The 13,405-nt window shown below is 34.4% G+C and overlaps 1 protein-coding gene and 1 long non-coding RNA gene across 3 annotated transcripts in view; one reads left to right on the top strand and one right to left on the bottom strand.

Moving 5' to 3' along the window:
• The window catches only part of MGAT4C (MGAT4 family member C), a 316,615-nt gene that overhangs the window by 116,760 nt on the left and 186,450 nt on the right, over positions 1-13,405 (top strand). The window lies entirely within an intron of this gene.
• LOC111937289 (uncharacterized) lies at positions 2,266-11,452 on the bottom strand. The gene is made up of 3 exons (XR_002868543.2): positions 11,236-11,452; positions 5,865-5,941; positions 2,266-5,528 (listed from the first exon to the last, which is right to left on the bottom strand). It is a non-coding gene; the product is annotated as an uncharacterized LOC111937289 (long non-coding RNA).

Raw genomic sequence — 13,405 nt, forward strand, 5'->3', positions numbered from 1 at the left:
CACTGTCTACCCGAAAAACTAGTAAGACAAGGTAGTGTTTAATTCTGCTGCTTCTATAAGGTAACATATTTCATTAGTTTGATGGGATATTAATATATATATAAAAATTGAATCAAGTTAAACAGCATTTTTAAATACATCCCAATAATCAAGTCAGAGACTACTAAGGTCAGTTTCATCTGATGAAGATCTCAACAGACAGGTGCAGAAGATTTTCTATTTCAGTTAAAGCTTTGTGTTTCAGTGTTTTCGTGATAGGCTTGGTGCCAATATCTGCTTTAGCTGTACTTAGTAGAGGTACAAAATGAGATTTATGTTTGAAGATCTAGTGGGTAGGGACTCTACTATTCTCAAATTAAGAGTCACTAATCCCAGAAACTATTATTTTGTTAAAATAAAGTCACTCTGAAATTACTGATACAAGATTCATTCACTTAGAGACCAATTTTTTTGTTTCTATTTTTATTCATGTGATGTCTAATAAAAAATGCAGAAATAATCTTGGAACTGACCTTAGTAAGGAACATAAAATTTTGTATTTCCTTCACCTCCATTTGATCCTGTCTCCACACTGCAAACATAAATATGCCTAGTAGTTCTGGATAGTATTTTTTTTTTGCTTCCTTTCATTTTCCTTATTTTTTTTCCTGGCTAGGTAAAATTGTTGAGAGGTGAATAACAAGCATCCTTACGTGGGATGACAACTAATTAAGAGTACTTGGGGTCAGTCTGTCTGGTTTGGGGCTCTTCTTTTTTCCCTAGAGAAATATGCTTTTAATATACTATTATCTGTGTAATGTCATGTTTCAAGGCTTTTTTAAGCAAGTACACAACTGAATTCCCTAAAAAACCCGTGGAGTCAAGTGCTTCTTGGACAGAGAGCAGGAGCACATAATAGAGACCAAGAGAGGAGCAAGAATGCATTAAATTGGAAATTTGGTCAATCATTTCATAATCTGGAGCCATGCTTCAGGCAATAGAATACATTAGTGCCTTTTTCTGAATCACTCCCATTAATTTAAATAAATGAAATACTCATAATTTTCACTTAAAGAAAAAAAAAAAACCTACTGAAAATCTTAACTATTAAGAATGGAAATATATATATCTAACAATTAATTTGAATGCATCATAAATTCCCTTCCTAGTAAACCAAACTGCTATTATATTGAGGTCATTTAAAAGCCAAAACAAGATTAATCTAAGCTTTTCACCATGTTCTACTCAGTCTGAATGCCAAGGAGCCCCATCATCCTGTAGCCTTAAGGAATAAAGTATAAATTATGGAAATACAGCTGTATGTTGGACAATTTTGGAATGCAACTAAAAGACTCTTGAGTTACATGAGTTAGTCACAGGAAAACATGTTTGCACCCAAAGAAAGGAGTGATTGAAAGACAGCTCAATGTGAACACAAAAGATTTTGATTCACTTTCCTGATATTTTGATCAGAAATAAAAATACCTCTCCATCCCAATAAGTTTCATTTTAACAGGGAAATATTTGAAAGTTCATTTTAAAGGTGTAACTGCAGTACATTTTGTTGCATTACTGTCTGTCTGGTTATTTCTTTGGCTGACAGATTACCACACAGCTATATTTTTGACTCCTTCATGAATCACCTGTATCACAACTTCAGTCTCAGATTTCTAGTCAACAGTTCTCCAGTGGTGGGCTGATGACAAGACTTAAGACTGTAAACCCCTGACAGTAAATTTTGATGACATTATCAGTTCTGAAATTAAGTTGATATTGCAGCACTGGTTCTTTTTCTGAGGAGGTGTTAATTACTAACGTTACTAATGCAATATTTTTCACAAAGCATATCTTTTGAGATAGTAACCTTATTGAGAAAGTGTAGGTGATATAGCAATAAACGTTTTCAACCAGGAAAGGTACTGTCTGTCTGTGGCATAACTCACACGTGAGACCTAATTTGGCCAGTCTCAAGTCCTCAATGTCTTTTATCATTTGCTATTGTGATGACACATTCTTGTAAGTTAAAATTGTCTTTGTCTCTTGATAAAGACACAAATAGCAAACACAGTCCTATTACTCCAAATGTGCATAAAACTTCTTCTTAATTCTCTACATACCTTGAAGATATATGTGAGAAGATGTACAGTTTATGCTACTTATTTACAGTAACTATTGTCTAGGAAAATTAATTTTAGTCAGGAAATACACTGTCCAATGTTATATTAATAATATTCATATTTTATTGTCTTTGAAATTCTCATTTTTCCAAAGACCTATGTCTGTGACAAAATGTGCAAACCTGACATTTCATTTTTATCAGTTTTTCTAACTCCTCTGATTGACATCTATGAATTTTTAATGAACAGAATAGACAGACATTGAATGCTATCACTGAAGATATATTTTTATTATATCCCCACTATTTCCAGTAGATCAACAACAGCCATGGAATGTGCACACTGGCTTTAAGGTTTTAAGTACCTTCCTAGATGTATTATATAAGTCAGTAACTTCAGAATCTGCTGAGGACAGTCTGCTTCTGAAACCCATAAATTACAGTCAGAATCATTATTCCCCTGGACAACAGCTGAAGCCAAGTATATACTATTATTAATTCAAACTGATTCCTGTGAAATTGTTAACATTTCAGTGACTTTGACAAACTGCATAATTCATGCTTTAAGCAACTTCATTTAATCCTAACTTCACCATTTCTTTTAGATTAGCATTTTGATGACATGTGCCTAACAAGGCCACTTAAATTTTGCATATTTTCTTCATACGCTTTTATATTTATGTTTGATTATAGAGTTTTGGTTTTCCTCTGCTGTATTCAAAACAGTGCAGGACACAGGATTTGTAATTATAGGGAATATTAACAATTGGTTTAGGAGCAGCACAGTAAAAGAGGAAGCAAATCAGAATCAGCAGTGGAAAAAAAAAGTAGAAAAAGGTTTTTGCATTGTTACATACACTTTTTACATGTGTATATTATACTATTACTAATGTTGATGACTTTTTGCAGCTTGACAAAGATGCCAGCACACCTATGATATTTAGATCTTAATATTGGATGTATTCTAACTTCTAAACAGAATAAGAGTAGTTATGTGATGTGTGCACATACAAAACCAGTAGCTTGCTGTGTAAAATAGAGAGTTCATGCCTTTTTATTGTCAGAGGCATGAACAATTAATAAGGTTTTAGTTTTCTTATTGTTCTTTTGATTTGGGTTTTTGTCCTGTAGCTATTTTGGATTTTATTTCTTTTTTTTTCTCTTGGGACAGTGGCAGAGTTGTGCTGTTTCCCAGATTTTCTAAATTGACTAAAAGCTAAGAAATAGTTCTTGTATTGAGGTAATTCTGGGATTAGGTGTTCAGAGTCAGCTAGGTGCTGGAAAAAACTTAGATGAGAAGCAACCACTGTTGGCTTTTGTCCTGTATTTTTAAAGATCTTGAAGACAGTGATTGACAGACCTACTTTGCTATTTCCAACTTTTCAAAGCTGGATTTTTTTTTGTTTTCCTATTCAATTTGGACTTTCTTTCAATTATTTTGGGACTTCATACATATTCAAACAAATCATTGCATACCTCATCACAAAGAATGATGAGGTGGAAATTTGAAAGAACACCAAGCCTTTCTGCTTCCTTTAGCAAAGTTTATACAGTAAAAATATGTTTTGATTTTATCAGAGACATCATCATTCCTTTCAGGGTGAAGAGTCTCTAGCAAGGTTTTGACAGCTTCATCACAAGCAAGAACCTCTAGAGTCTGAAATCTCTGTCCAGTATGTCTGTGATAGAATAAATTAACATATAATTTTCTTTCTCTTTGAAGTTATGGCAGTATTTTGGCTAGACATGATTGAAAAGAACTTAAGTGTTACAAAATAAGATGTCTATATTCTCCAGAGCATGACCTAAAAGTGTAGGTGCAGCAATTAGTCTGGAAGATTTTTCTCCTTCTGTCTAAGACATTTTCAAACTCAATTTATAAAAAAAAGTAGACAAGTAAGATAAAACTTTTCCTTAAATAGGATTTTAGTCAAAGTACCTATGGCATTCAATGACTTTTTTATTGCTTTTGTTTTTGGGTAGTGCAGCTATCTTCATAGATGATTAATAAAGATATTCAACAATGTGCTATATCTCTGGTAAAATTTAGTTTCATCTTAGTCCTATACAGCTGCTAATAAGCTTCCAGGTATATCATGACATTTATGAGTCTTAAACTGGAGATCTGTAGTAATTGAAGAAGTTCCCCTGTATTGGACAAAGATGTGTGGAATTCTCTTTTTTCAGAGAAATATCTCAGTTCAGCTGAATCACATTTCGGAACAGTAATAGTAGTTACATTAAGCTGTTGCCTGAAGGTCCTCTTCATGTCCTCACCTTCAGAGCTTAAGACAATCCATCTTTGGTTAGTAGGTATAACTCCCAACTCCATGAATTTATGGAAGCACTCTAATTCAAATATTAACTTCCAAAAAATGGAGAATGGCAGTGTTAGGGGGGAACATTGCCTGACTGCAGAGAAGAAAAGGACTCTAAAAGCGATGACTTAAATTTATGTTAATTTGAAGCTTTTACTGGGAATTTTTATATAAGAAAATTGCTTACTTTGCATCCAAGTTTGACATGTATCAGGTTTAGTATCTTTAATATTGGATTTGAATTCAGTTCATTACCTAATTTTCCATATTTTCTTTCTTCAGTTCAACTTTTCAGGAAAAAAACCTGAATTTTAACTCTCAAAACCCAAAACTGTATTTCAAAATCAATTTCATGGGTATAAAAGATATTTTAAAGGCAATATTAATTTTCCTTGTTGTCTCCTTTTATTTTGAAAAGATTTAAAAGGACCCTACTATCAAGCGCAATTACAGACAAACCATGCCTGAATTTCTCAGACAAATTCATCTCAGAAATTCATAAATCTGAAGTCTGTCCCCTGGGACTGCCTTTTATAGCTTAGAGAAGGGTATTTCTTATTCAAAGATAATTTAAAAAGATATTTTACAAAGTACATAGTTTGAGTGCTGAAGACACCATTTTGAATGTCCACAAAATATATGGGATTCTACCTTTTCTTCTCCTTTTTAGCCAAATTTCACCAAGAAGAGTGTGTGCAATCACTTACCCATCTGTCATTCCCTTTTCTCTAACAGCCCTTTATCTGCTGGTCAATTTAAACTAAATTTGACCCAGAACTGCAGAGCTCAAAACAAATATACACTTCTGAGTTTTTAAAATTCACAGGTGAGTAGAAAGAAAAAGACATATCATATTGAAAGAAAAGCTTCTTCAGGAGCTCAGGAGTTATTTATTCTTTCTGAATTCCAGGATGACTTGGGTTCACTTGAACCCTGGCAAGTTCTGTTCACTCCTGCCACGGTGACAGGTGGGAAAAGAGCATAGAATGAACTAGAAATATATACAGAGTAGGCTAGAAGCAAAGTGGTAAACTGAAGATGCCACAAATCAGATGTGTCATAGGTAGAAACAGCACAAGTCCCTGGGAAACTAGTTCGATTTCTTTCATTGTTCCCTAAAAAAGAAGTGACAAATCAAAGTTATTTTTTACCTTTCCACTCTTGTAAATGCTTTTGAGAAAATACTGAAAAAAATAAATTTAACTGCTTGGAACTTGATAGGGAGGAAGTGCTGGTAAGTTCAACTGATTATATATATATATACACACATACATACACATTATATATTACATATATACAATACACTGTGATCCAGAGCCATAATCAAACTTTTATGTATGTTAATAAGAGGTCACTTACCAGCTGAAATTAACATCTCTATTTCAGCACTGCATTTAAAACCTTGAATCACACTAGATTTGGTGATTTTAAGAGTTACCTTAAATACTTACATGCACACAGATTTCCTATTTGAAAGATGTTTTTAAATTTTGTACTGAACTTTGCATCTCTGAGAACATGTCTGGTTCTGGAAGCAGAAATGAATGAATAATTAATGCAGTCTTTAGGATTCTAATTTTTACATTTTTTAAGAATCTAGGCATTTTGCATCCTATACCCACATGACTGTGTCTGTTTTTCTTCAGCACTTGAAGCATTGTTGAAATCTTTGAAAAAATCTGGGACTGCAAGCTGTTAAAAAAGCACTTTGTGACATAGCATGTGCAGGTGAACTAAAGGTCAAAATCTGCTTGATGTGCACTGCACTTTGCTATCATTTGATGCAGACACAGGCAAATACATTTCAGCAGAATCTAGTCTACCATCAAAGTCAAATGCACATGGGCTTACAGTTTTTGAACCTCATATAATCTCTTTTGAAGTTCATAAAAATCATTATGAAGTTTTTTTCCCCGTTTGAGAATTCGGTGTCTTCATAGTATTTATTTGTCCTTCTGAACCCACCTTTCTGATTCCAGTTTTGTTTTCCCCAAAAGCAGAATCAGTAAGTCATTGCAACAAGTTATTAATTTTGCTAATCTGTTTGACAAATGCATGAGTTTTGGCTTTGTTTGGATCTTTTTTTAGGTTAGATGTAATTTGATTAAAATTGGGTTTTCTGAAATAGACAATAGCTTCAAATTTTGAACAAAAATATTACTGAGAAAGGGTTAACCTCACCATTTTTTCGTTGGGAGAACCTAAAAAAACCTGGTTTGGTGATGAAGAAGTAGCCATCCAATTCTCATGTCTTCAGTTAGAAAACTGGATTGTCACAATCATTGTGCCATAGATAAATTATCAGAGATGCACTGTTCATCAGTGAGTGCATTTATGGAATGACACATCCCATAAATTTTCCCTAAACCAGGACACATGTGATTCTATTCACTTAAGCATAATAAGCATCTCTTCTTAACTGTAGTAAGAAAAAGTGCTAGTTTATATTAATTTGATTTTTTTCTATTCTCCTATATGTTTTCTTTAAAAATTCTTCTGAAATTGACAGGCATATTACAGAGCAGGAATTAAAAAAATCTGAACTAAATGAAGAAGATTAAAAGAAAAAAGCGGTTTTTGATGACTCTTGTCAGACTATAGATTCAGTTTTCAAATACTTTTATTCGGTTTGTCCTAAATATGTCAGATCCAGACAGTTTACTTAAATAATGTTTTTTTGGTCTGCTGTTTTCTAGTCTTCCTTGTATATTGTCCAAGATGAACCTAAAATAGGTTGTGTGAAGCATCTAAAATATGTTATAGGAACACATCTTCAAAATCACTGTGGTTGTTGTATTAAATGAAGTGATGGAGGACTCTTTGTCACAGTAAACTAATTGGTCTTTCAATACAGTATTTCTAGGAAACACTAGCAATTTATTTACTTTATGTATCTGCTTTCACTAATATTTTTTGAAAAAAAAGCCTGTATTGCCATACATCCATGAAAGGCACTGCCTCTGTTGATAACCTCTGTAAAGGTGTTTCATGGTCACAGTACATGATATACAACCCTGCTTTTGAGGAAGGAATTTTATAAGGGCTCTTTTATATTTTTTGTGAAAGGCACATGACATGGTACATATAATACCTTAAGTGCACTAGTAACAGATTTTATGTATCCCAAGAACACTTTTTCTTAGTAAATTACTCATTCAAGGTAAATGATGGGAAACCAAAGTTAACATTTTTAGAGGGTTTACAGACAGAGGTGTGATGTAAAAGATATATGATTCTTTACAGAATCTGAATTTAAAACAGGGCAAAAGTATCAATATGCACTCAGACTATGTTTGTATTTTTATGTGTGTATGAGTGGAATAAATTTTGCTTAAATAATACAAGAGGTATATTTCAGCATTTCATTTTAATTGAACCTTTACAATTTTTATATTATTTTTAATGCCTCTCCTGTGTTTACCTAAAAAAGAGAGAGTAGAAAAGTTTGCTTTTGATTAAAAGAGTAAAATAAATATTTCTAGCTTTACTTTCCCTGTCTTCCTGTAGGTTTAGTGGAATATACAAAGTAAAACAGTATAGGGAATAAAAAGCAGAAGAATAGCTAGAAGTGCAATCATTGCTGGTAGAGCCTTAGTCATCTTCCTTGAAACTTACTCATCTAGCATGGGTAAAAACCTGTCTACATTTTTCTGCCATAGGAAAAATGAGTCTTTCAGATCTTAAACATACATTCTCCTGCCTGATCTCACCTTTTCCTCCTGATTTTCCAGTTCAATAGTTCTTGCTCTTGCAGCCCTTTGGAAAGAGTAAAAATTGATTCCAAGAAAACTATCTGGAGAAAATAATCTGAAGTTGTGAGTAATTTTGATGATACCTAAGTTGTGATGTTACAGAGCAAAATTTTCTTCAAAATTCATTTCAGGCTCCTATGATGGAGGAGAAAATCAAGTTAAAAAAAATCCTAGCAATGCAACAAGTTCAGGAAACTTAGAAGTGATGAATTTTCCAGATTCTTCTGTGAACGTGATATTCTTCTTTAGAATTTTCTCTATCCACTGCATTCAGGATTGGCAACTGATATAAGGAACAGGGAGAAAAAGTACACTAAATATCTAATTTTGGCTATGGTTTCATACTTTCTTTTTCTGTATTTGTTTCCAGATTTATTTAAAATATAATATAGCTAGAAAGAAGTGTTAACAATGCAGAAAAGAAATTAATATAGGCTAGAATATCAGTAGAGAAGAACATCAGCCAAGAGAAGAATAACAGATTAGAGAAGCACTTAATTCTACTAATGTAATTAAGGTAGTGGTTTTATTTCTATTTTCAATCTAACTTGGACGACATCTCATAATTTCCAAGAACAGGTTTACCGAAAGGAGTCTTGAACAATCTGCTAGAAAGGAATAACTTAGATGGAAACAGATTCATCAGTTCAATGCTTGCTGGAGCATGGTGGCTCCAAGGTTGATGTCATCAGAAAAATGTTGGGATTTTGACCATGGGTTGGTCAAATTGACAGCTGACATAATGGGCTTTTTTTATAGGGAGAAAATGAGCTCAAGCAAAGGAGCTAGTGAGGATCATTGATAGAGCTTTAAACTACCTTGGAAGGAGGAAAGAGAAGAAGGTGGTACTGGCAAACAGAAAGTTGAACACGGGTCAGCAGTGCCCTGGAAGCGAGGAGGGCCAACTGTGGTGTCCTGGGGGGCATCAGGCACAGCATGGCCAGCTGGGCAAGGGAAGGGATTGTCCTGCTCTGCTCTGAGCTGGGGCAGCCTCAGCTCCAGTGCTGGGGGCAGCTTTGGACACCATAACATAAGACATTAAAGTATTCCAAAGAATCCAGAGAAGGGAAACAGAGATGGTGAAGGGCCTTGAGGGGAAGCTGTATGAAGAGGGCCAGAGGTCACAGGTCTGTTCAGCCTGGAGAAGAGGAGACCAAGAGGACACCTCAGTCTATAGCTTCCTCATGAGGGGAAGAGGAGGAGTAGGCACTCTGGTGACCAGACTGGAAGGAATGGCCTGAAGTGGTGTTAGGGGAAGTTTAGGCTGGATATTAGAAAAAGACTTTTCACCAAGAGGTTTGTTAGGCACTGGCAGAGGCTCCCCAGGGCTGTGGTCACAGTATCAAGACTGAGAGAGTTCAGGAAGTGTTTGGACAATTGTGCTCTTGGGCACACGATGTAACTCCTAGAAACTCCCCTGTGCAGGGCTGAGAGTTGGACTTACTGATCCTTGTGTGTCCCTTCCAACTCAGCATATCCCACAACTGTGTCTTTGAATTCTCTGCTGTGCTACAGTTATCCAAGTACATGCAACATTTCTGGATGCATTTCAAAATAATGGAATTGTCATGACTGTGATTGTGTTTAATATTTTATATAAAATTCAACTGGAACGCCTACTTCAGAATAAAAGCATTTTAAATTGAAATAATTTGCTTATTTTTAACTGGTTAAATTTCAAAGTAATGGAATAAAAAAATAAATTCAAATTCAGTTGAACATTGATTTCTCAATTCTATGAAAGGCAATTCCTATATTCTCCACCACACAAACCCTTTGAATGCACAGAAAAATCAGCTTTCAGTGTTCAGTTACCTTATTAATTTTGTACACTGGGAAAGTGAAAACAATGGGATTGTCTAGCTCTGTTGCTACTTTTGTGGGGTTAGTGGGAGAAGCTTTTGTAAATATTTCTAAGATGCCCTATTATCAATGATCAGTGTTTTAAATACAGATTTTGAAACTGCTTAAATGTATTATTAGGTCCACAAATTATATCTTTATTGCAGACTGGGCTTAAGTTAGCACAAGCAATAAAAACTTGCAAATGATGGATTGGAAAACAGTAAGAAATTTAGGTGGATATGTGATTATATTTATTTTTAAGTTAGTTTATAGATTACTTTCCAAAAAAAGCCCATGTAAACAAAGCTCTGGATAGAGTTGTTGCATGAGACATATTACAGCCGATTCTTTAAGCTAAAGTTTGATAGATATGATTTGTGAAAGTCAACAACCTCTGCTAATCTTTCTGTAGAATGTCAAAACCCAAAATGCAAACATTTATTACTCACTGAATTAAATGTAAAAGATGCAGCTTCATGCATTAGCAGTTAGGTCCATAAACAATTTATTCAGTGTAGAATGAGCTTTAGTTATTAAAAGCAATAAAATCTTGCAAATAAGAGATTGTTCAGTAATCCTAAAATACTAACACACTGCAACTGGATTCTTAGCAGATGTCATTATTGCCTTGAAAAATTAGCAGTCTTGCACTATTAATATCTTCCTTTCTATTGAATAATTAGAAAAAGAACTGAAAGAGAAATATATATAATTGTGTATTTTTGGCCTGTAAATAATTGTATTCTTTGAACACAATAACTAAATTAAATGCTCTTTATGTTTATAAGATCTACTCTGTGTTTACATACCCAATATAATTTATACTGTCCACGATCTTTGTACTTGTCCACCATAGATAAAAACCATGGAAATACAAATCATATTTTTTTGAAGAGCATGTGACAATTTAAAAGAAAGCTACCTAACAAATTTTGTTAGTACCCATTTGCTCTAAGTTTTCAGACCCACACCTCTGCAGTGTTTTTATGCCATGTATACCAGCTCTTACTATTGTGGTGGTGGGTCTTCATTATGAAATTAGTTACAATAATTATTGTGGTGCAGTTACTCTTTCTCAAAATTACCATTAGCTTTCATGCCATTTCCCACTACCTGAATACAGAAATTTTTCAGAATGCTTTTTTCTTTCATCATTGAAGATGGCTTGATTCCATGGAAACTGTTGGAGTTTTTTATATATTTTTGAAAATTATTTCATACTCACCTTTTTGCCAGTCATTCAGGTGAGCAGGTGGTCAGAGGGTCATTTGGAGGTGATTAAAAGGAGCTGATCAAGCACTGCTTACTCTCCTGGAGCTTACCAGGATACTCACTGAACTAATTCATCCCTCTGACTATTACCCACTGCTGGTTGTCCAGGTTGGCAGTGATGAGATTGACAAGAAGCGTACCAGGATGATTAACAAGTACTTCAAGGCTCTGTGTTGATTGGGCTGACGGCACAGAAGTGCAGGTGCTGCTCAGCTCAGCTCCTTTGCTAGCAGGGATAAGTGATGAAAGGAACAGGAAAAACCAGGTTATCCACAGGTGACTTAAGGGCTAATGCCATCAGTGGAATTTTGGTTTCTTTGATTGTGGGGCAATTTTTACAGCGTCAGGCATGCTAGAGTTGGATAGCTTCATCTGTCTAGGAAGGACAAAAGTATTCTAGCTCATGTGTTGATTGAGAAGGCTTTAAACTAGGTTTGAAGGGGGAAAGGGATAAAACCAGGCTCTCCAGAGATCAGTTGAAAAACAAGTTTTATATAGCCATTATCATGTGATTTACATATGTCTCAAAAGTCTATGTGTGATCTAAACTGCTATCACATTTAGCAAGTCCATAAAAATTGATTTAAGGACAAATAAAAATTTTGCTTCTCATGTAATTACCAGAATTTCATTTTCTTTTAACTTGTTTCATCATACTGTATTTACAAAATATGACAGAATTGAATACATACAGGTTAAAATGAATGAAAGAAAGATTGGAGAAGTAGTACAAACAAATGACATTTGGAATGCTGTATACAAACAGATATAGAATATAATGGAAAAAATATAATTTATAAACCAAGCAGAATTTTACAGAATTCTTAAGGTGATATTTTTAACAATAGATTTAAGGGTAATTTTTGTGGCTGATTCAATTAGTTACAGATAACACAACCTTTTTCTATTTCTCAATAGCATCACAGGGGAGAATAGCCCTTTGCAGGTCTTACAAAGCCATCACTCAGGCGTGCATTTCACTTGTGAGCCACAGAGTAGTTTTTGAATTGTTAATGTCTTATGAAATGTCAGTATGATGAATTGTCTTTTGAAATATGTAGCAATGTCAACTTTAGACAGACACAAAGTTGTAATGTATATTGCACAACAGTATTTGCATAATGTTTTGCCATCAAACAGTATTTTAAATTCAAGCATTAAAAACATGGAGCAAAACAAATTCAAGGTTTATTAAAGCTGGAATAAATTCTGTGTGAATATCTGAAATATTGTAATTAGCTTTACATAGTTATTGCAATCACATAAACTATGTTTCAGATTATTCTTGACTCTGCAATATCTCCTATGGCTGAAAGTTTCAGTATTAATTACTGTCCAGTTCATTAATTGTATATATAGGATTTCTCATTGACAGACAAAATTAATTTTCATTATTCTTTAACTAGGAATGAGCCTGCAGTGAAAAAGGTTGGAGTCTCAGCAGCAGCCAGTCATGCCTAGTCCAGGCAATTGCATCAGGAGGACATTATCTGTTCAGTGGCCACAATCGAGGAAAAGAAAATTCCTGGGCTTTTCTATGCTCAGGAATCTGTGATTACTGGGCAGCTGGAAGAGTTCTAATGTGTCTAAGTCTGCTTATCTGACAGCACAGATTTCCACATCCTCAACAAAGCTCCTTAACCCAGGAGCAATATAAAGGAAAATGTGGACAATTACATGGTAGGATTCAACAATAGGTAGAATGTCCTGGGGTGACTTTATGATACTGGTCAGCCCAGGAAAATGGCAAATAGATTGTTTTTACATTATACAGATATAAACTGTAGGATTTACCTGTACAGTATGCCTCAGTGGAGGATTTCTGTCTCATAAGCCTTGATGAGGGGAAAACAAATTCTATTAACAGAGGCAGGAGAAATATTGAGTAAACTAAAGGGATATTTAGCTTGCTTATTTTAGTCTATGGTCATCAGGTTCCAAACATCCCCTTGGCAATATAGATTTTCCTACAACGAATCCAGCTGAAGATCCTATGTATGTTTTATTCCCTAGTAATTGTTGAAGACTGGGTCTTGTACTTTGAAGGGTCTTTGAATCCTCCAACTAGACAGTTAATATAATATTAAGGACATGTAGCCCCCACAACGAAACAACAAACCACT

Source organism: Cyanistes caeruleus, chromosome 4, assembly GCF_971803275.1.
Source record: "Cyanistes caeruleus chromosome 4, bCyaCae1.hap1.1, whole genome shotgun sequence".
NCBI lineage: Eukaryota > Metazoa > Chordata > Aves > Passeriformes > Paridae > Cyanistes > Cyanistes caeruleus.